Source organism: Panthera pardus, unplaced genomic scaffold (genome assembly GCF_024362965.1).
Source record: "Panthera pardus isolate Hobbes unplaced genomic scaffold, ASM2436296v1 HiC_scaffold_3, whole genome shotgun sequence".
NCBI classification, from domain to species: Eukaryota; Metazoa; Chordata; class Mammalia; order Carnivora; family Felidae; genus Panthera; species Panthera pardus.
The window spans coordinates 43,884,323-43,908,551 of NW_026526876.1; the positions used below are offsets into that span (position 1 = coordinate 43,884,323).

General features: G+C 42.2%; 1 protein-coding gene and 1 long non-coding RNA gene across 2 annotated transcripts in view; one reads left to right on the forward strand and one right to left on the reverse strand.

Annotated features, from left to right (window-relative positions):
- ANKFN1 (ankyrin repeat and fibronectin type III domain containing 1) overlaps positions 1-24,229 on the forward strand; it is a 300,608-nt gene that overhangs the window by 203,134 nt on the left and 73,245 nt on the right. The window lies entirely within an intron of this gene.
- LOC109247241 (uncharacterized) lies at positions 9,398-22,242 on the reverse strand. The gene is made up of 3 exons (XR_002071653.2): positions 21,974-22,242; positions 12,657-12,729; positions 9,398-9,484 (listed from the first exon to the last, which is right to left on the reverse strand). It is a non-coding gene; the product is annotated as an uncharacterized LOC109247241 (long non-coding RNA).

Sequence of the window (24,229 nt, forward strand, 5' to 3'; positions counted from 1 at the left end):
GTGATGAAGCCAGGACACATATTCCTCGAAAGTTATACCCATAACATCATACTAAACCTCCACTTATATTAAAACATATTCAGGCTTTTGTTGTTCTACAGTTGTGGGTCAAAGCTTACTTATGATCAGTAGATTCTTTGTAGTTGATTGTGACTTCTAAACCCGTGGACTCAAATTAAGGGGAATCCAATCTCGGGGCGCCTGGGTGGCTTAGTCGGTTAAGCATCTGGTTTCAGCTCAGGTCATGATCTCATGGTTTGAGAGTTCAAGCCCCACGTGAGGCTCTGAGCTGTCAGGACAGCTCAGAGACTGGAGCCTACTTAAGATTCTGTGTCTCCCTCTCTCTCTGCCCCTCCCCTGCTCACGCTCTGTCTCTCTCTGTCTCTCAAAAAATAAATAAACATTAAAAAAATCTTTTTAAAAGGGGGGAGTCCAATCTCTTCCAGCTCAGAACTATCAAAGTATCAGAGGAATAAATGTAAGATAGGAAATAATTTAGAACACTTTCACAAGAATTATTGGCTATAGTAACTATAGGCTATTTTGACCCTCCTGTGCCTATGTCAGACATAATTTAGGCTGGAATAATATCAGAGCTGGAGTTCAGCAAAACGTCCAGAGACCCTTTTCAGTGATTGCAATGACAGAAACTATATTTTCAAAATGAACTTTCTAGAAGAGCATTTTATTAAGAATAAATAGCCACATATATTGTTTGGCCCATCACAACATTCTGGGTGTCTTTCTGAAAATTGCTGTAGGTGTTTATAAGATTTTTACCTCCCTATATACATATTTGTTAACTTTATTCCCTCCATTTCTTTTCTTCAAGACATCTGGTTAAGCCTGCGTTCCTATTATGCATTAGCTGAGCTGTAAATTCCTAGTGGATTAGGATAAAGGCACCCGTGAAAATGATGGGAGCTCTTACACGGACCCACCAGGAATATGCTCTCGTATTATCCTAGCAGTGGAGGAACAGAGCAATCAGATTCTTTATCTCCAAAACTATATTCAACTCACAGATTTTGTGGGAAAGAAACGGAAGAGAGGATCAGAGATACCAAGGTTAGGTTATTGGATTAGTAAAAGGTTTCATTTCTGTTACCTATTTCAAAAATATTTATGCCAGGTAAAAAATGAAGAGGGAACTAAATTTTGAGGTAGTCTATGGTATTGGTATCCTTCCTGGTTATAAAGGTAACCAGCCCCTGAGCGATTAGCATAGTAGATTCTGTGGAGATGGCTAAATTGATACAAAAAAGTTTCCACTCCCCCTTTGGACTAGGTTTGACCACAGGAATTAACACTGACTAATAGCTGGGGATGGGAGGAACTCACGAGATCATGTTGCTTGGAAACACAGAAAGGTAAATGCTGTTAAGAACTTTTTTTAAGTCTACATCTTAGAATTTGTGTCCCCATCCTATGAGATTCCAAGGACCCAGCTGCATTGCAGTAATCTCAAAATCTCACTCAGAGACAACCAGAATTTACCAGAAGATGGAGGAGACAGGATTTTCCCTATTCTTCCTACAAAATACAGCAAAAAACACTGAGGTGCTGTTAGAAAAGGCCAGCTCAAAAACAGAGGTTTTATGAAACAGCCCGGGTCTCGCAAAAAAATACGTTGTCTGGCCTTCAATTGAAAATCACTCCCAAAAGCAAGAACCAGGATGGTCTCAAACTGGATGAAAGAAGACAATCAACAAAGACCAACCACAGAATAACAGGGATGTTAGGGTTTTATGACAAGAGTCCACAGCCATGATACAAATGTCTCAATAGGCAATTACATCCATGCTCGGAACAAATGAAAAAATAAAAAGCCCAAGCAGAGTAACAGAAAGTCTTAGCAAAGAAATGCCAAGTGGAAAGAAAAACTAAATGCAGACAGTACAACTGAAAAATGCAGTAGGCGAAATACCAGCCTCAGTGGGTATGCCCCACAGCAGAGTGGAAGGGGCAGTGGGGAAAAAATCAGTGAGCTGGAAGATAGAAAAGCAGAAGTTACCAGTGTGAAGAACAAAGAGAAAACAGACTGGGAGAAAATAGACTGAGCATTAAGACACCAGAGGGATGATAACAAAAGATCTAACATTCATGTCATTAGAGTAGCAGAAAGAGGGGAGTACTAGAGAAGGGCAGTGCTAGAAAAGTACTTAAAGAAATGATGGCTGAAAACTTGCCAGTTTTGGCAAATGACAAAATCCTACAGATTCAAATAGCTGAGCACGCCCCAAACCGGATCCAACCAAAAAAATCCACACCAAGACACAAAATGGTCAAATTTCTAAAAACTGAAGACAAGAAAAATCTGGAACACAAGAGAAAAACAACACCTGAACCACAGGAGAAAAACAGTTCAAATGATAGCGGATTTCTCATCAGAAACCGTGGAGTTCAGCCAGAAGCAGAACACTATTTTCCCAGCACTTCAAGAAGAGAATTGTCAGCCCAGAATGCTATGCCCTGCAGAATAACCTATCAAAGTGCGAGCAAGATTTTTTTTGTAGATACAGACAAGGCTTTATAAAATGTTTTTTTGAGAGGCAGAGGAACTAAACTAGCTACAATAATTCTAAAAAAGCAGAATACAGGGGGGCGGGGGGAGGGGAGTGGAATTAGTCTACCCAGATCCCAGACTTTATTGCAGAGCTGTGTGATCAAGACATTGTGGCATTGCCGGAAGGACAGACACAAAGATCAGTGGAACAGAACAGATCCCAGAATTTGAGCCACACACACGCACCAAACTTCTTTTTCCCAAAGGTGCAAAAGCAATCCTGTTGCCAACAGATAACCTTTTCAACAAATGTGTTGCAGCATTTGGATATCTCGAGGTAAAACAAAAACAACAAAACAAAACAAAACAAAAAACACCTTTACCCTAAGTTCCAAACCTTGTACAAAAACTGATGCAACTTGGTTCATGGACTTAAATATGGAAGGGAAAAGAAAAAAGAAAAGAATATTTAATTTGTTAGTATTAGTGATCACTAGCAAACATTTTGCTTTATTTTTGTTTCTGTTAGTGTTATGTACATTATTTTAAAAATAAATATTTCCTTCAAATTTATGCCAAAAAAAAAAAAAGGGTTGATTTCCACAAGCAATGATTATGAAACTGCTTTGGAAATGCCAAAAATTTTAGAGGTTTCCATTGGAAGAATTCATTTATATATACATAGACATATATATGCACATACATAGACACATATATATACACACATACATATATAGACACATATATATACACACATACATACATAGACATACATATATATATATATATATATATATATATATATATATATGTTTTAATTCCAGTATCGTTAACAGCATTATATTAACTTCAGGTGGGGATGGATGGGTGACTCAGTCAGTTGAGCGTCCGACTCTTGATTTTGACTCAGGTCTTGATTCCAGGGTCATGGGATTGAGCCCCGAGTTGGTCTTTGTGCTGAGCATAGCTTAATATCCTCTCTCTCTCCCTCTCTCTCTCTCTCCCTCTCTCTCTCTCCCTCTGCCCCTCTCACCCACTCACGCTCTGTCTCTAAAAAACATAAATAAATAAATGGTCTTCAGGTGTGCAATATAGTGATTCAACACGTACATACAACACCCGTTGCTCATCGCAGACAAGTGCACCCCTGAATCCCCATCACCTGTTTCACACACCCACCCCCAACCACCTCCTCTCTGGTCACCATCAGTTTGTTCACTGTAGTTGAGTCTGTTTCTGAGTTTGTCTATCTTTTCTTCTTTTGCTTGTTTTGTTTCAAAGAGTTCATTTTAAAGTTTCACATGCTCAGAAGCTTTTTCCTCATGGCATCTGAATAAATCCTGATCACTAACTGCCCCGTAATGAGGAGAGCCTTATGCAAGTTCATCAGCGTCTCTTTCTATGAGACTCAAATAGCCTTACTCCTCCTCGTTAAGCCGAGTTATCCCCAGTTAACAAAATCATGATATTGTTCGCAAAATCATCATCTTATTCGCCTATTTTTTTTCTAAAACATGAGTTTAATAAGGGAAGAACAGGCACTATTTTTTGAAACACAAGTAGTTACAATCCCCTCGTTTATTTTTTCTCCACGTCCGTCTACTTATTAGCTGTGTGAACTTGAACAAGGACTTAACCCCTCTGGCCTCAGTTTCTTCCCTAAAATAGGAAGGCAGTGTTTCTGCTGTTTTCAGAGTCATAAAATGGAGCCACAGTTACTTAAATAATATATAATTAAACAACAAGAACTGACAGTACAATAGGCAGGAGAAAAGCCAGGCCAGTTTTGAGAGTTGAAGCCCCAAATGACAGACTTCCCATTTTCTTTGCCCTGAGAATAACATCTTCTTGTTATTCCTGGGAACCTACTAGAATTCTCCAAAGTCTATATTCTTTTCTTTCTCCAAAGAGTTAGATGTTAACATGGTTTTGTCCGTACGGGAGGAAGAACACTTCTTGGAGGCTTCACCTTTCCTAATGACTGCTTCTGTGAATGAGGATATATTCTGTTTGCTTTGTTAGTCGGGAAGAGGGACTCTAATTTCTTGTAAATTCTACTTGAGTTATTTTCACTCGGATAGTTCTAGCTACTTAATAGAAATAGTTTGCCAAAACTTCCCCAAAATTTCCAAATGAATTTATTTGGTCATTGTTAAGTAGTGTCTAGAGGTATCCTTTTAAACTGACCTTCTTTTCTCATCATTTTATCCTTCCGTGTTTCAGCAGTTAAACTTATCTGACACTGTGGTGGTAAATTCTTTGTTATTTGGTAAGGAATTAACAAGGATAAAAGAATGTGTTTGTGTTGGTTTGATGTTGAGATTGGAGGAAAAAGTTTAACTTTGCAGATCTTCTGCTCTTGTTGTGTGATCTACTTCTAGAAAATCAAAATCCAGGAAAAGTTAACAAATTAATTGGTATTTTTAATAAAATGGTCTTAGGGGTGCCTGGGTGGCTCAGTCGGTTAAGCATCTGACTTAGGCTCAGGTCGTGATCTCACAGCTTGTGAGTTCGAGCCCTGCATCAGGCTCTGTGCTGACAGCTCAGAGCCTGGAGCCTGCTTCAGATTCTGTGTCTCCCTCTCTCTCTGTCCCTCCCTTCTCATGCTCTGCCTCTCTCTCTCTCTCTCTCTCTCTCTCTCTCTCTCTCTCAAAAATAAATAAAGACTAAAAAAATAATAACTATAATGTAGGGTAGACCATGGTAAGTGCTGTAAGAAAAAGAGAAATTAGGGAGAGAAGTCACATTCTATTCGGTTCATGAGTTTGGGCCGTGCATTGGGTTCTCTATGCTCTGATTCTGTGGCTCCCTCTCTGTCTGCCCCTCCCCCGCTCATGCTGTGTCTCTCACAAATAAATAAACATTAAAAAAAATTTTTAATGGTCTTAAGAGATGGCCATTTGTTTTAAAACATTAATAGTAAAACGGTGATAAAAAATTAAAAAACAAAAGACATTAAAAATTAAAATATGTAAAATCAGGTTTAGAAAGAGTTTTACATAAAATGATGTAGTGAGCTCTAAAAAGCAAGAATAAAACCATAAATCACAAACAGCCATGAAATATGTATAACATTAAAAAAAAAAAAAAACAACCCACCAGAGTTTTAGAGTTTACCAACCAAGGAAAAGCAGACATCATCTGGCCCAACGTATTCTTTTAAAACTAAGGAAACTGAGTCCCAGAAAGGTAAATGGACTCGCTTGAGGTCACAGAGCTGAGGTAAAATTCCTAGATCCCTGCTCCCAGTTCACTATTCTGTCCCCGACAGCATTTAGTAAAACTCACCAGAGACCTGAAGCCCAGGCTGGGGACCTCAGCGGTTAAAGCGCCTCGCCCGTAATCTGAGCAATTCATAGGACCCTCGTGAGATTTCTGGAGTTTGCAGAAGCTGAGGATGGTCAACAAGGGGAGCTCCTTCAACTCTGATGTCCCCGGGACCAGAGTAACCTGCCGAGGGCCCTCGGACCCTTGCTACTTGTGCTGGCATCAGAGGCTCACACCTCAGCCCCCAGATCCCTGCATGTCTGTTTTTATCCCTGCATTTCTAGCTGGGGTGGATAATGGGAAGCAATACATCAGGTAGGAATCTCGACAGTTGGCCAACCCCCAGTCAGTGCATGGGAGCGGCCCACTGGCCCCCGCTCTCCAGGACTATGCCACGATTTGAAGGAACATAAATCTGAGAATCTGGTTTTGCTATTTCTACGAGTTCCGTCTGAGCATGACCAGCTTTATGTGGTGATGACTACATGGTCCATACTCCTTAACACGCACACGGTCTCGACACAACCTGGCCCTAACACTCCCAGCTTCATTTCCCACCACCTGTCGCTCTCCATGCCAGGGCTAAAACCACACGGCAGCTCACCTTAGCTGGGACTCATCTCACAATCCCACGCCTCATGCCCTCGCACATGTTTCCCTTTCATCTCCTTCCAACATCGAGCCTGAACAAACGGATGGCTGGATGGATGAGGGAGTGGATGGAAAATGAATGAGGGAGTGAGGGAATATAATCTGAGGAGCCTTAGAAAAACCTGCCATCTCAAACTGGCTCCAGCTCCCATTCAACAACTGAAAATTAAGCCTCTACTATCTGAGTAGCCTCACACCAGTGTTGTGATTATCCGCTATGAAGTGTATAGGAAATAGTTTAAATAATGGTTATGATGCTGAAGCTGGAGTAGTGAAGTTAGCCAAAAAAAAAAAAAAAAAAAAAAATCCTTTTTTTAATGTCATGAGGAAATCAAGGTTATTGATATGGTGTTAACTCTCACTCACTTGCGTTTCTTGAGCAGGGGAGAGGTGAAATTATACCCAGGGTGCCAGGTAATTGTGCAATACCATGGATACACCAGTGGGAGTGTGGCATGTATGGAAAGCCTTCGCCCATGACGTTTGCAGTGGAGGAAACAAGCTTGGGAACTCTCTAGCAGAAATAAGTATTCTGTGTTGTCTTCTGACTTCCTCTGTTTAACATGAAAGTGCTTTGGGAGAAAAAATAACGAAAATGCGTAAATGAAAATAAATAGTCTCAGGGCTTAGCCATCACTCATACTTTGCTGTAAAGTTATTGATCATGAGATGTGTCTTTAATTTTTAAGTAGAGGTTCAACTTTCCTGTGTGGCATCTGGGTCCAGGGTTTTGATAATGGGAGAATGCAGGGAGGCACTTCTGGAAGGCTGGCACAGTGATGCAGGCAAGTTCGCTCATTGAGAGAAATGCACGGCCCAGGAGGAGCATGTAGACACTGTTCTGGGGGAAGGCCAGAACAGGAGAGAGACCCAGAAAGAGGTAGCAAGCCTGAAGGGCAACTCTATCCTGCCTTACAGTCTCCATCCTCTCCTTCATTTGATGCACATTCAGTGAATAGGGCACAACCCCAAGAAAATGGCACTCAGGCTCTAGAATGCTGCTCCTAAACCACTTTGGTATCATTCTCCCTTTGAAAAGTTCGTAGCACAGTGGCTCTGCCTGCCCAGTAAAAACACAGGTCTAAATGTCACGGCCTTTGTAAACACTCCGAAGCCAAGCCTTAGATTTTGCAGAGGTCTGTGAACTCCAGGTTAAGGACCCCGTGATCAGTTAATATTTGCAGACCCTTCCAAAGTCTGTCAAGTACTTTGCATATCATTCTTGTAACAACCCAATTAGCCAGGTACTCTCTCATTTTACGCATGAGAAAACAGAATGTCCTCCTGTTAGGTCACAGTCTATTCTGTTCTCTATTTTGTCTGTATGGAAAACATCTGGAAGGGGAGTCAAGAACAGGTATCAGTGGTGGCCTGTGGGAAGCAAGCTAAGAGGGAATATAACCTTTGGTAGTATTTGCACTTTTTCCATGTATGATGCCACCAGTTTGTTTTATTTTGTTTTGTTTTTAAAGAGAGAGATCTGATCTACTTTCAAACCTGTATTTTTATCCCTTTAAATAGGTGAAATGATGGGTACACTTAGAAAAGTCAGAGATTTCCAATGTCTTCCGAAAAAATGAAATCTTTTTTATGCAAATTCCCATGTCAATTATCTCCTCATACTAGTCAGATAATTTATGGATAAATTATACATTTTAAAAGTAAATTTCATTGCAGCATGGTGAGACTGCATCTTGCAAATATATAGTACTTATATTTATAACAATTATATATGTTATTGGGTCTCCTTGGCCTTTTACTTGTAAATTGGTTTTCAGTAGAATTATTGGATTGTGCAGATTTTGTTTTGCTTTTTAAAGTTTATTTATTTTGAGAGAGAATGAGCAGGGGAGGGCAGAGAGAGGGAGAGGAAGGGAGAGAGAATCCCAAGCAGGCTCCGTGCTGTCAGCACAGAGCCCGATGCAGGGCTCAATCTCATGAACTGTGAGATCATAACAGGAGCCCAAATCGAGAGTCAGACGCTTAACAGGCACCCCAGGATTGTGTGGTTTAACGCCAGATTTTTTGATACAGTAAATACTAAAATAAATAAGCCTTTGCATCTTCATTCTCCAGTCCCAGGCAGCATTTAGCATTTAGCCTCCTCCCTGACCTACACACACATTTTCAACTGTTTCTTCTCCTTGTATGCTACCAAAACCTTTAGGTAACTAAATAACCAGTATCCAATGTTTGCAAATGCTTTTTTTTTTTTTTTTAAAGTCGCAGTGTAGTTAACATCCAGTGTTATATTAGTTTCAGGTGTGTGATACAGTGATTCAATAATTCGATACATTTCTCAGTGCTGGTTCCGACAGGTGTGCTCTTAATCCCCTTCACCTACTTCACCCATCCTCCCCCCCCCCCCCCCCCCCGACTCTCTGGCAACCACCAGCCTGTTCTCTGCATTTAAGAGTCTGGGTTTTTTTGTTGGCCTCTTTTTTATTTTGTTCGTTTTAAAAATCAAAACCCTGAAGCCTGAGATGCTTGTTACTTTTCTATGCTGAGGCCTAATGGAATAAAAACTGGTAAGGACATTTGTAAACAGGTGAGGCAGAGGAACACCTGGATGTGAGAACTCACCATTCAAAACGATTTGAAATAAGTTACTGAGTGGTGACCCCGAAGATGCTAGAAACACTGTTTCAGCCCTGACCACCTCCAGTGGGTTTTTTTCTGTTTTAGTCTCTGTTATAAATGGAAGAATCTATCCCTGAAAGGGTCAGCCAAGGCCGTGTATTTACTTTCTGCTTCCGCCTGAACTCTAGCTTTTGCTTTCATTTATGGCTGGTGCTCAGTGGCGGGTCTGGTGTTGCAAGAGGGAATTTCAAAGCAGAGCCCACAACCAGGTTTTCTGCCGTGGGAGAGACCATGTTCTGGGTCTACGGCTTCAGCTGTCCAGGTCTCCAGGAGCCTGGCCGCATCCTAGGAGGGCAAAAGCAACAGTGGGTGTATGCAGGACAGCTAGGACAGCTGTAAGTACAGCTGCAGTCCGGTGACGTGATTCAAGCGTTCGTCAACACTATCCAGCAATTACTCTGAGGAGATTCATCTTGTTGACTGAGTGGAAGTAAGGGAAAAAAAAGGAAAAGAATCATGTGGAAAGGGGACTGTTCTCAGGTACGGCAGACCTTCACAGGAAATCTAAGTTACTGTGCACAGTGTTGGTGGTGAATGAGCTGGCCAGACCACCCCAGATATAATAAACCGTGGGCTCCACAGAAAACAAAGAGGTTTAGGGCCATGTGTCACACAGGCATGCGGAATCTATAGGAATTAAAGTCAGAAATGGTACAGCTGGGTTGTGATACCTACACCAACCAGCTCTCAGGAAGTCACTGGACACTCTAAGAATCAGCTCCCTTACTTGAAATACAAGAATAAGAACAAAGTTGGCAGATCTAGTGAGGTTTAAATGTCTCCCATGAGCCTCCTTACATCAACACCGGTCATCAGATTAAAACACGAATCGATCATGTCATTCTGCTGCTCCTGAGCCTTCACTGGCTCCCACGAGGTAAAAACCAACTCTCAGCATTGCATTCAAGGACTTTCACATATCAGCCCAGCCCCCAGCCCCCACCTCCTGCTTCCCTCTGCTTCAAACCATTCCTCCTTTACCTTATCATGCCCATCCTCTCAACCCTTGGTCTCTCTCCCCAGAATGCCCTTCTCTGGGCGGTAAAGTCCTACTCAGTCTTTGAAACCCAGACCAGACGTCACCTTCCCTTACCCAGTCCCCCTCCCAAAGTTTGTTGGTCCTTAGAACATGAACAACGCCTTGTTCACCTGCCTGCGACGGGGAGCATTGCGCCTACTGTAATTGCCTGTATCTTTATCCATCTGCCTGCTGGGCTGTGAGCCCCAATTCAAGGATGATGTCTTATTCTAGTTTACATCCCTGTCACCCAGCGCTGTGCCTTGAAATCTTAAAGATGCTCGCAGAAGTGTTGGCTCCTATGTGGAAATGTGAATTCATGAAGGTGTTCTTAAGCTGGAAAGTGTCATTTAAGTGTAGTATTATCATTAATGAAGGTGAAGGACCGAGCAGCAAGAATCGGTCCCGGAGATTTGCACTTAAAGGAATGAGTATCAAACCCTTCTACATCTAAATGCTACGTGTTCTTCCAGGGCCCTGCAGGGAAGTGGGCGGGCACACTGGGGGTGAGCCCCTTGGGGTGCCAAGGCGTAACGCCCTACCCAAAGCTGGTCTGTGGAACTGCACCTTCACCTGATAGCTAACTGAAGATTCGGAAGGATCACCTGTCAGACTTTCTCCAAATCAAAACTTACAAACCTGTGTGCCTCCAGGATTCCTTCTTCTCAGCAACTGTTTTCCTTGCCTTTCATACATTCTGAAGTGACATTTAACTGTGAGGGAAAGAGGCACTGGATTCTGAGCCCAGACCGACCTGGATTCAAAACTTGAGCCTGTGTTCATTCCCAGCGTGCGGCTTGGCTAGCACACGCAGGCTTGCAGAGCCTGTGACGTCACGTCTAAAACAGGAAAAGTGCCTAACAAGGAAAACCAAGTGCGACAAATGTGGAAGGGAGTATCGCACGCTGAAAATGCTAGGGAACTGTAAGATGTTCTTTCTGTGATGAGAGGTAGACAAGTACCAGCCACAGGCTTACTTTCCTTTGTTACTTCTTCCTCCTTTTCTCTCTCCTTTCACATTGCGAAAGTACATCTCACTGGTCTCACTGGTCTGTTTCTGTGTAGAGGAGTGTTTGCTCCAAATCTAATAAGGCTCATCTAAGGGACAACTTTTGGGGGAACATAATAGAGTCAGCAGCCCCCATGGTAACAGCATTTCTTTGATCTCTTGCCACTGAGTGTTGTTTTGAAAGTTAATTGAGGATGAAAGCATCTCCCCAAAAAACTACTGTCAAAGGAGATTCCAACTCACCTCAAATCCAACCAACTCTGTTTTGCACGTGTAAAACTGAGATGACAACCACTGCATAAATATTAAATGAGCAGTGAGATGTCAGTGTTTTCATTACTGTGTGCAGTGGGACTCTGAACGAAGCTGAGACCAGTTTGGTACACCTGCAGAGGCAGCATGGGTTTTGATATAACCACGATATTTGATTTGGAAATTTAAAACATACAGTGTTGCCAATAGCTCTTAGTTTAAAAAAAAAAAAAAAAAGTAGTTGAACTCCAGGATTCGCCATTTCCTATAAGAGCTTGAGATGCCAAGTATTTAGGTTTACATGAAAATTTGGCTCACAAATGCCTCAACGAATAGGAAAATCTGTCTCTTGGCGGGTAACGGAAGTCAAGCAATTTCTTCCTCTTCACCCTCTTCAGAGGGTGAGACGCCAGTGCTGAACTGGTGTTCCACCTCACAGGGATCACGGCACGAATACTTCTGGTCTCCCAGACTGCAGCCTTATCCCCTCCAGTTTTTCTCCAACAAGCTACAAGAGTGATCTTTCTAAAATGCAAATCTGATCATATAATGGCCTAATCTATCAATAGCTCCAAAATGCCTTCAAAATATGTTAGCAGGATGAGCTCTTGCCTCGTGGTCCAATCTCTGCTCTGAGTCAAGTCACACTCCCATCCCACCTCACCTCTTCTGTCCCCGGTGATTGCCCTGCAGTTCCCTGACCACACCATGATTCTGGGCCTTTGCTCTCACAGCAACCTCTACCTGGAATGTCTCTGACCACTCTCTTCCCTTGGCAGACCTGCACACTCTTCAGGACTCTGTCAGGAGTCAGCTTGTCCAGAAAGCTGTCCCTACCCACCCTCTCCTCAGGCTGCTGAGGGTGCCCCCCTCTGAGCCTGCCTCTCTCATAGACTCATCATATTGCATTCGAACCTTGTAGTGACTTGTCCATTGCCCCCATTGGACTGCCATTGTCTTGAGGGCGAGGATCAGATTTAATTCATAATCCCATCCCCAGAACTTTACATAATCTGGTCCCTACTGGACCGTCAGTAAAAGTGTGGTAAATCAATCCACCAAATGGCACTAGACTGAAAGCTGGGTATGACTTCTTATCCCAAACATGCCAGCAATTAGTGTGGTGTTGGATCTAGGCCGAGAGAGACTCTATCATGTGTATTTCATGCCAGTAAGTCCACATAATTCTTTCTCTCACTGTCTATGGGCCAGTACCTTACCCCCAAGATTGAAATACTGCCAATGACTTTCCTAACCCACCTTGTTATCTTAGAATAGGTAATAGATCTTTCAAAGTCCGAAGAGCTCCTTACCTTCATCCTCCCCACAGAGGGTGACCTCTTGAAATGTTTGCAAAGTGGCAGCAGTCCTGTTCTTCCTCTGTAACTGCGAATGGGACAGAGTCTTCTTTGTTACTTATTGCATCTACTCATTTAAGACATTTTCATTAGGAACCTACTACGTGCCACCTGCTCCCATGGACCAAGATAAGAGGCATGGGTGAATCTGCCCATTAAACAAAATAGCTGAAAAATACTCAGCATTATACATTGTAGGTCCAGGCTACTGACTCATTAGATACGTCCCCTTATATAAGGAGAAATGTAGAACCCAAAGGCCACAAACAAAATTAAGATAACCGTGGCACAAGAAAAGTAATTAGGCCCTGTAAATAGCTCCAGCTGGGATATACATTGTACATGATGATGTGTAGTCTTTCACGGGGATCTGAAGGGGATCCCTCAGATACACCTACGCTGCGTACAGTATGAAGGGTTTTCTTTGATCCCCTGGAGCCCATTTGGAATTCTTGGGCCCCCAAGTAAACAACTCCCAAACGAGCATGTCGAGGTCTGTGCCCTCAACATCAGCCATTCTGATCATCCACACAGAAACAGAAGCTGGGTCTGGGAATGGAAGACAGGGCTCTTTGTCTCCCTGGGGAGCTCTGGAAGGCTTATTCTTGCCTTGATGAGAGAAATCTAAAGATTGGATTTTTCAGGGTCAATAAGGCACCTTGTTGAGTAATTTACAGTAGAATGTGAAAACAAATACAGGAGGGAAGCACGCCAAACAGCACACTCCCCTGGTGAAACAAAGGGAGGAGGGCTCTGGCTGACTGCTCCCAAGGTGGTCTGGTTCATTCTTATTTATTTCCGTTCTCCCACACATTCCTCTGGATCCTGGGGAACCACTCCTGCTCTGGAGTTGGTCCGTTCCCAGGTCATCCATCCTGTCCCTCACCTCAGCCTAAGTGTCTCTAGCCAGAGGGGAAACACGATTGGGGAGGGCCGGAATACACTACAGCGGAAGGAGAGGGAGGAAGATTTGGCACCGGGGATGTTACAGAACATGAACCAGGCTCAAATTATAAGCCAGCAATTTACATGAGTCTTCTGTGACTGTTTACACTGCTGTTTATTTATTTATTTTTTGAAATCAGTACTTATCTTGGCCACCACGGCCACATGTAGCTGACATGAAAATACAGAACACCTTCATGAGACTCACGGTCGCCCAGTATCCGTACAATCCCCTGTTCTTCCCCCCAACCCTCTCTCCCTCTTGAAACCACAACAAGGAAATCACAGTACTAGAGACAACGTGGGCCCTTGGGGAAAAGGGACAGAGGCGCCAACCAGGAGCCCCTGCCTTCAGTTCCCTTAGTAGAAGTCAAATATTGCAAATACTTTCTGCAAGCTTTTCATAGTTGCTGCTTTCTCTAGCTTAAAAGATCTTAATATGGCTATTAGTCCATTTATCACTTTCTCCTCATATGGGCTTGGCAAGCAGACAAAATAGACAGGAGTTCAAATCCAGACTCTGCATGGATAGACTCTGTGGCTTTTGGCTAATTGTTTATTTAGTAAAGCACAGTTCCCCAATAAATATTAATAGATGTCTTCCCAGAATCCTCCAAAGATCCTTAAACCTTAGCTTCCTATAAACCATTATCTGTTTTTGTTTAATTCAGGATTTTCTTTTTATCTTTATTTTTTGTAACATTTTACACATACATATTTTAAAAGGTAATCTACTATCTTTAAAAAAAAAATGACTAGACCAATTTTCTTAGGAAAAACTGCCAACTCCACCCTTTGCCAGTGGTTCTTTCCCATAATCAGAAAACACCTAGCCTAGCTTCCACATCAGCTGGAAACACCCTTCACTGGGACACTTGATGTACCCATAGCCACAGTTCTCTGAGGAATATGCTGGAATCCTTGGCCCCTCCTTAAAATGTGCTCTCAAACAGTGGAGTGTAGATGAGGTGAAAAAGACACTGTACACATTTTTTTGTTTCTTGGGGTCTTGCTGACAGCAGGTGTTTTCTCACTTTGTCCCAGGAGGAAGAGAAAGTGGCATTTTATTTGGTCAGTAGCTATTTTTGGAACTATTACTCCATACAAGGCACAATATTGGCCACTGTGGGGGATGCAGAAATGAGTCAGACACCGTATCTTCCCTGAAGAACTTACAGGGAAGATAAAATGTTCATTTTGCACACTTTTTGGAATGCCTGCAATGTGCATATCCTCTTGTAGGCCCTGGGGATACAGTGAGGAAAAACAGACCAAGCTCATGTAGTTCATATTTTCTTGGGTAAGCAAGTAAATTAACAAATAGCTTCAGATTGTGATAAATGCTAAAAACAAAAGAATAGAGGATAATGTATTGGAGTGAGGTGCAGGATGACCTTGGTAGAAATGACTTGGGAAGTCAGAGACACAGAAAGTGCCCATGAAGGAAGATGGGTAGAATAACAGGAAATGGAGTTTCAGAGAAGTGGACAGGAGTCAGACATGACTCTTTGTAGACTAGGGGTCTGTAAACTCGTCCTACCAAGTGTCAGACAGTAAGTAAACATGTTAGGCTTTGTGGGCCATGTGGTCTGTATTACAACTATTCAATTCCGCCATTGAGACAACATGCAAAATTATGACTGGGGTTGTGTTCCAATAAACTTTTAGTTATGGACGCCGAGATTGGAATTTCACATAATTTTCACATGTTACAAAATATTTTTTTTCCTCAGTGTAGAGACCATTTTTAGCTCACAGGCTGGACAAAAACAGGCGGTAGGCTGGATTTTGGTACAGTTTGCCCCCGTTGTACACCCCCGTTGTACAGTACGTTAAGGAGTTTGGATTTTATTCCAAGTGTACCTATGAGATTTCAATGAAGGAAAGTATTGTGATATGGTCTATGCTCTGAAGAGATCGTTCTGGCTTCTGTGGACTGGTGAGGGGTATGTGCACAGGCGGAAAGACCAGTTGAGCTCTGAAACTGTCACAGAGTACCAATGTGAAACAGCGGTGATGTGGACAAGAGTAACAAGCATGGAATTAAAAGAAATTAAAAGGAGGCTGATTTGAAATGTGCTGTGCAGGTAGAGTTGAAAACACAAGTGCCTGAATCGTTATAATACAAAGTAGACAGGACTCAAGCCAGGGAGAATGACAGATACAATTACTGTCAGAAACCAGAGACCGTGAGCTGGTGTTGAAGGAGCCTGAGCCTCTCTCACATGGGTAGGTCTTTGACAAGAGGGGATGGGAGAGACATCAGGCTGGAATGATGGTCTGACTGGTGATGGGGAAGGAACTCTGTTCTGAGGTAGACTTGATCTCTCCAAACCTCCCGTCCTCATCTGCAAACTCATTAAACTGTAAGCTTCTTGAGGCCAGGGACCATGTTATTTGCCTTTCCATATCCCTACAACCTAGCTGGTCAATAATCTTAACATCGATTCAGTAAGTCTTTTCTGACCTACTCTATGCTATGGCATATGCTAGCAACATATATATACACATAGTTAATGTCCTCGCAGAGCTTATAGGACTAAAGAGAACTGAACTAATAATGCTACACAGGGACACTATCTGGTGGTCCAAGAGATACAATGGGGACTTTGTGTTATCTTGGGACCAGAGAAGGCTTATGAGCAGGAGTGACATTTACATTGATTGCTGAGGGAAAAGGAAGGGATATTTAGTGAAATGAAAGTCAGAAAGAAGGAAAGAACATTTCTGGCAAAATGAACAGTGTGTGTGAGAGGAAGAAGCCTGACATGTCGAAGATCTAAAAATCAGAGAGAAGAGAACAAGTGGGCACAGTGGACCGTGGCTAGTGGGTGGAGAAGGCCAGGTCATCCAGGGCCCAGGCACAAGAGGAAGTTGTAGGGGCGTTTTGGGCTCACACAGCCTGGGCTTTAATTCCCAGCTCTGCCACTTGTCAGATCGGTAGAAAGACTGAACAAGTGTCTTAGTCCATCTTGGAGGACTGTTGTAAGAAATAAATGAGATTTTCTGTATGAGAATCCAGTAGATTTTCATTAAGTGATAGTCTTCCTCCCTTGGCTCACAGGACAAATGCAGGGAGTAGTGCAAACTCAGAAATAGGTTAAATGCCTGGTGAAGGAGTCCTTATCTTGTAATTTACAGGAAGCCCAATGGAACAACGAGGACTGTCTCCTATAGAAGCCAGACCAGCTCCATCTGAGACTCCACTCCATACTTCTACGACAGAGGGTGGGGTGGGTGTCCAGAGATCAGTAGGGCAGGGTCCTGCCTTCAAGGGTTTTAATTATGTAAAGTTATAAAGAGGAGTGTGGGGTGTGAAATGGGTGCAGTAGGATGAACGAACAGCCAAACAGTGCCGTCCTCCCAATGAAAGCTCCTTGTCTGGCCGGAGAGTTGGACTGTTGTTGCTTTTGCCCCTGTGGCTGCTTATTTTAATTCCATGAGGACCCAAAAGGATTCAGAAATCTGGGAATTGGCCACATATCTTGGACCTTGTGTGTAGAAATCAGACAGCTGCCACTACGTTTCTCTGCTTTGTGCCCTTTGGAAACATAAAGCAGCTTGCCAGACCTCTCTCCCTGCAGGCAAGAAGGGCATCTCTCTGCTGGGAATAAAACAAAACAGAATCTCAGCATCCCAGGAAGCTCAGCCAGGAGAAGGCCCTTCCCCTGTGGAAGAGGCATCAGATGCTGCCTATTCTCAGAGTCCCAGCCTTCAGCTCTCTGTCACTTGGTTTTGAGTCCCTGCTATTGTTCAGCTACATCCACTGCAGCCTTTAAAAAGCCTATACTTGTTAATAAAATCATTATCTGGACACTATTAAAAGGACTCAAAAACAAGCTGTTTTCGAAAAAATCTGTCTGGACATCCTATAACTCAAGGATATAGCAGTGTTCCAGGGAAAATGGAAAAGCCAAAAGTATCTGAATTAATGACCTGTGCGACTATTTTCAGTCCAGAGTGTATTAAAAGTGCCCATACAGGGGCGCCTGGGTGGCTCAGTCGGTTAAGTGTCTGACTTTGGTTCAGGTCATGATCTCACAGTTTGTGAGTTCGAGCCCCACGTTGGGCTCTGTGCTGACAGCTTAGAGCCTGGAGCCTGCTTCAAATTCTGTGTCTCCCTCTCCCTCTGCTCCTCCCCCACTCATGCTCTGTCTCTCTCTCTCTCTCCTTCAAAAATAAATAAAAACATTAAAAAAAAGTGCCCATACATATAGCCCAGATAATCATGAAATAAAATATAATATCAATGTATAATAGAATATAATAAAGAATATAATAATTATGAAGCCCAGATAATCCAGGTTAGGAACAGAGCTCTTTCACGCCATCAGGAGTACTGGACTGGTACATCTTGTCGTACCCACAATCGATATGTAGGTTTCTTCTGGGCAGCCCCTGACACTGTCCCCCTGGTTGCAGTCAAGTCCATGGATGCCCACCCTGCAGGCTGTGTGCTGCACCAGTTTCTGGGCCACCCTGGCTTGGGCTGGAAGAACTGGTGCAGGAAGCCTGGGCACCTGTACTGCCCAGTGCCTGGGGCCTGACCACTGGGCAGACCTCCCCAGTGGTGACTGCTTGGTAACTGAACTTTTGCCCCAGATTCCCTCACTGTACCACTCCTGCCTCCTAAAGGAGTTTATATACCTCATTCTTGCCTCCTGGTAACAGAATGTTACCTAAATTATGCCTAAGAAATCTATTTCCCCCCGACATTCTACCCTGGTGGTCAGGATACATCCACCCTTAGAGTCTATCTAAGCAATCACCTAGCATTTATTCACTGGTATGATGGTAAGTGTTTAACAATTGGCTCTCTGGGGGGAAAAGTGTGTGTGTGTGTGTGTGTGTGCCTTCACATAAGTCTATTGTAAGTTTTACTGATAGGATATGTAGCACACAATTTAAAATCATAATAATAAAATATACAACACTCTTTTTTTGTAAATTTCTTCTAGCCTGTTGATTCACCCAAAATGCTTTTTGTTTGTTTTTATCAAACTCTTGAGTCTGTAAGCCAACCTGTAGCTGTAATTAATGGATGAGTATAGTTGCCACTTAAGTGTTGGTTGATATATTCGTGTACTTTAAGGAAGCAAAACAAGATGAAACAACACAGGCTTATCATGGGACATCACTTGTTGATCAGTGGCATAAGCAACTTCTTTGCCAAATCAAGTAATAGTTTTTGAGTACTGGAAGGATATTTCCTCAGGTTTTTTGTGCTATTCACAATGAAACAGCCACAGAGATTTTAACCTGCATTAATAACATTTTCTTCATCGCTTTCTTAAGTCTAGACTAGTGATCAGCAAATTTCTCCTGTAAAGGGCCAGAGAGTAACTATATTAGGCTTTGTGGGCCACATATGGTCTCTGTCACATACTCTTCCGTGTGTGTGTGTTGGGGGGTGGGGGGGTGGAGTGGGTTTTACAATTCTTTAAAAACATAAAAACTAAAACCCTCCTTAGCTCCTGGGCCACACAAAACCAGACTGAGGCTGGATTTAGCTCACGGAACTGTAGTTTGCCAATACCTGATCTAAACAGTTCACAGAAGAAAAAAATCAAGACCTGACTTCCGATTTTTATGGTGTAACTATTCCCACCATGGCCACTTCCAACTTCCACTGCCGACACAATATCACGAAAATGACTGGGAAGCGATGTGCCCTGGTGCACCATCATACATGTTTCCACTGTTCAGGTGCAAGAGATATCAGTAACCTCAGGAGCATAAATAACAGCAAAGTGCAGTAAAACAGGGAGTAACAAGTTTTAAATACTTACTGTCTTTGTCTTTAATTTATTTAACTTTAACTTTGTATGATTTAATTTTTAATGATGGCTGTGTTTAACCACTAGCTCATAAAACTCCTGAGATCTCAACAGTCCATTCTCACAAGCTATGTGGCTCAACCCCGGTGCCCTGCTGTGTTTATCCCATGCACACACGGTTGAGGACCAAGCCCTGACTTGCCCCGGCTTCCTGTTTGTGCTGCCTCTCAAAGCCACCTCATCACACCACCCCACCTTAGATGCACCGCGATGGGTGGATTCTGCGCCCTGATAAATCTGTGACCTTCCCAACTCAAATGTTCTGGGAAAACCAGGAGGTGAATATGCCAAGGAAAGACAGCCTATAAACGAAAAGATAAAAGTGATTTCTACACGAGCTGGGGCTTGAAGGTTACTTATGCTTCCAGTAACCCTAATGGTGCCACTGATTCAGACTTTCTGAGCCCAAAACTGCAGAAATTACTGAGAGAAGTTTTGTTTGGAGGCATGCCTGGTGAAGTGTCCAAAGAAGTACATGAAAGGTGAAGTTCTCTGAAAAGGTGAAGGCTGGCACCTAGGTCATCTGGAAGACTGGGATTCATTCAACAAGCACTTTGTTGCTAGGCTTGGAAAAAGAGAGAAAGCTACTTGCGATAGTAAGAATCACACAAATGATAACACCTTTCATTTAGAAAGCCAAGGGGATCAAGAGAAAGAATACAATTAGATAATAGCCATAGTCGGGTGAACTATTAGGAGGGAAATAAGGATGCAGGTGGATTGGACTGTGGTTACTTGTAGTGTACTTTTCAAAACCCTGAATTTTAGACATCCCTGCTTCTGGTCTGTATCCGTGTGCTGCTCTGTCATACAGCAGGCAAAACTATGACAGTACACAACGTAGACAGATAGGGACATACCATTTTTGTGGTTGCAGAATCTGACCATAAGTAAATGAAATAGCCCTCTGATTCCAAGTTTGCTTTTAATCTTCTAGAAGTAGTGGGTGCAAGAAGGCGTTACTACTGTCAAAAAAAAAAAAAAAAAAAAAAAGTCTTTTGCCCTTAATTTAAATCATTGTTTTTCTAGGGAAATTTAATTTGGGGGAAAAAAATGTTTTTCTAATTAACTGGAAGACTGTGTGCTGTGCAAACAATAAAGATTCTTGTTTGAAAGTAATGCATGCCCCCACTCCTAGGACTACCAAGGGAATTTAAAATAAAAAACGCGAGCAGCTCTGACCTTGTATTCTGCCAGAGCTAAACAGAATTCCCAGATCCAGAGTTTTCACGTCAGTTCCCAATTTCAAACCCACAAGTGTTGAGTGGGTTCATGCTTCGGCAAGACACATCTTCTCATCTCTAGAAACAACTGTATTTGATCTCTTCCTGGTTTCTCGGCATGTCCCTCACTCCCTCTTTCTTTCTCTTGTGCTATGGTTGGCCTCAAAGGTTAGAAACTGCACAATTGGATGAACCGGGGAGGATTTCATAATGTTCTGGTGATGGGCTGGGCAGTCTAGCCAAATTCCGTTCATTAGCTAAGGCGCCGGGGTGAGTGTGGCCAGTAAGAATGCCGTTTTGGTTCCACTGAAGTGCTGATAGGGAACAGGAAATAAACTTTTATTTTTTTGGTTCCTGAGCAGCAGTATGGACAAGTGAAGAGTCTGGGATGCTGGGAATCTGGAGGCCAGGAATTAATCTCCAACCCAACCACTTACTGGGCAGCTCAAGCAACTTCTGTTCTCTTTCTGACTGTTTTTTTTCTATTCTGACACTGTTTTCTTATTCTTTATGTACTGGCATCAGATTTCTGTCTACCTTAGACTTTAAACATTCCAAAGTCAGGAATCAAGGAATCAATTCACTAACCGTTTACTGAGCCACCTATGCTGTGCTAGGTGCCATGACAGGCGCTTCGTAAACTGGTATTAATCCAACATGGTCCCTGCCCTCAAAGAAAGTACAGACTACAGAGGAGGCAGATCTCTTAGAAAATAAACACAAAACAAACAAAGCAAGTGGAAGTGTGAGAGACATATTAAAGTTACTATGGCAAAATGGCAAAGGAGCTTCCATTGGAAAGCCAGGGGAAACTGTGGAAAGGAAGGGACTTTGAACCGCTCCTGTTTGAATAAAGGGGAAGACAATTTGGGGGAAGAGGAGAGCATACCAGAAGAGAAAAAAAACATAAAGACAATCAGTCTGAGGTCAAGTGACATATGGCTAAAGTGAAGGGTTCCAGCAGGGCCTGGGCATGAAACAGGAGTAGAACCCACCAGTATACTCCTCCTGGCGTGAGCGCAGGACAACAGCTCTGGGCTTTCAGGGGTTTCAGACTTGAGGGAGACTCTTGGACAACAGCAGGTTTTAGATGTTTTATCAATTAAATAGAAATTTACTAGACATTGCTGTAATGTTATCTCCTTATGCCTTGATTTTTGCATAGTGTCCACCCTCTCAAGAAACTGGCCTGAAAACTTAAAAAGTGTTACCAGCTGAAACAGGGTGGATTATTCACATAGTTCACACCAAGAGGCTGGAAACTTACCTGAGCTTTAGATTTGGTCCTCTTTGTGCATCCTAATGCTTCCGGTCATGAATTTTCTACTCTTGCATTGATTCTGTGACTTTTCTCCTTACATTATAGGCTTCAGGTGACAAGGCCAGACCTTCAGGAGCTCTTTTCCTTCTTAACCTTTCAGGCTGCATTTTATGTAGCTGCCATCCAGTAAATAGAGGTGTTCAGCTAGAACTCTCCTTCCAAAATGACTCTACATTTCTAAAACTTAGATAAAAATATTTGTTAAAATAATAAAGCATCATATTTAAAATATTCATAGCTATTTGATACAAATATAGTGAATCACAGTTTGAGCCAGAGCCAAATTTTCAGACGTACTAACACCTTGGTTTGGTCTGGTACCTTTCTTGCTAATGTTCAACTGCTATGAGCCATTGCATGATTAAACCCTGCTTCTGTTTCCCAGACCTAAGTAGAAACAGTTGCCCTGATCTTTATCTTAAAATTATAAGTCTTATACAGTTTTAAACTTCATATACATGGCTCCAGCCCTTCAGGGATTTAGAACAGGCTTACAAGTGATTTTCTTGTGGCTTTAATATTAAGTCTTTAAACTACCTACACATAACTTTCCAGAGAGACCATGCTAAGTTGCCTTCCTAGAATTCCCAGTGGGCTCTCAAAGTGATTCCTGCTGACTCTGTTTCCCTCCCTCATTTTTTAAGTGACCAGAAGCTCCTTTCTTTTATGTCAAAAGAGTCCACCAAACCAATGAAGTACATAGAGGAAAAAGACTGTTGGTTGCCCTCGGAATAGATTGTCCATTCCAATATGGAGGATTTTTTTCCTTCCATGTGAATCTTCTCTTTCATGTTCCAAGATCTAATTAGACTTAAATGCTTACAAGTTTGTTTTTTCTTTTAACGTTTATTTATTATTGAGAGACAGAGAGAGACAGAGCATGAGCAGGGGAGGGGCAGAGAGAGGAGGAGACACAGAATCCGAAGCAGGCTCCAGGCTCTGAGCTGTCAGCACAGAGCCCGACGTGGGGCTGGACCTCACAAACCGTGAGATCATGACCTGAGACGAAGTCAGACGCTCAACCGACTGAGCCAGCCAGGCGCCCCAATGCTTAAAACTTTCTATTAACTCCCAAAGCTGCACCACATCTCCTTACAAGGCTGCTTCTCTTTGTATTTTGTTTTGTTTCTCAAGAAGCCAGGTCTTCTTTTCCACCTGAAACATTTTATAAAACATATTTCAATAGAACATGAACAGTTATTATTCAAAAATAAATCATTTCTTCCAAAATTTTAAAGATTGTATCTTTGAACAACTTCTCATTAACCACTTGCCAGATAATCTGGTGGCAATCCCACTAATCCTTAGCTCTTCTTTTAGGAAGTCTCCCTGAATCCTTAGCCTGGAATAGGAAACCCTTGATTCTCATCCTTCCACTTGGAGTTCCCCACATCAGTCAATGATGCATGTCTCAGTGGCAACCAAAGAAATTTCTGTTTCCAGAATTTTCCTGTGTTCCTTGCTTTTTCTAGATATCCTTCCACATTTGTTACTGATTTTCATTTTGTTTTCTTTGTGATAATTTCCTCAATGATTTCCTTTTTTTTTCTTTTGGCTAGTTATATGCAACATTATTCTCTGATTACAAACCCTCTCCAAGTTGACTTTCAGCGACTTGGCTTCTTCAAGAGCTAGTAGCTCATAAGCATAATGAAACATTTTGGAAAAAATACATACATATATATGTATTTTATATAATATATAATATATAATGTATATTTTAAATTATATCTTCTAGAATATCTATTTGTAAGGAAGTATAGGCTTGATTTGAGATTTAACATCCAATCTTAATCATTTGATTCTAATTACATTTACAACATGCCTAAGAGTTTCAAAGGGCAAAGAACTGAAGAGTGAAAAAATTCACAGGAAGAAAAATATCTCCATGTTGGAAAAACCAGTCTATTGTGTGTGTGTGTGTGTATGTGTGTGTGTGTGTGTGTGTGTGTGTGTGTATGTGTATGTGTGTATGCATGCATATAATCAAACTGTATATATTTGATTTGTAAAATATTTAGGAAGCACCTTCTATCCACCAAAAACACAAATCCATGTACTAAAGAGGAAAAAGAGAAAGCTATTTCTCCTATTCTCCTATCCTCAAACCTATCACAATCTAACAAGAAAAAGAGATACATAAAATTAAGCATAATATGTGTGTAGTAAATCTTGTTTTTATATGAATAGAGGGCTTTGGGA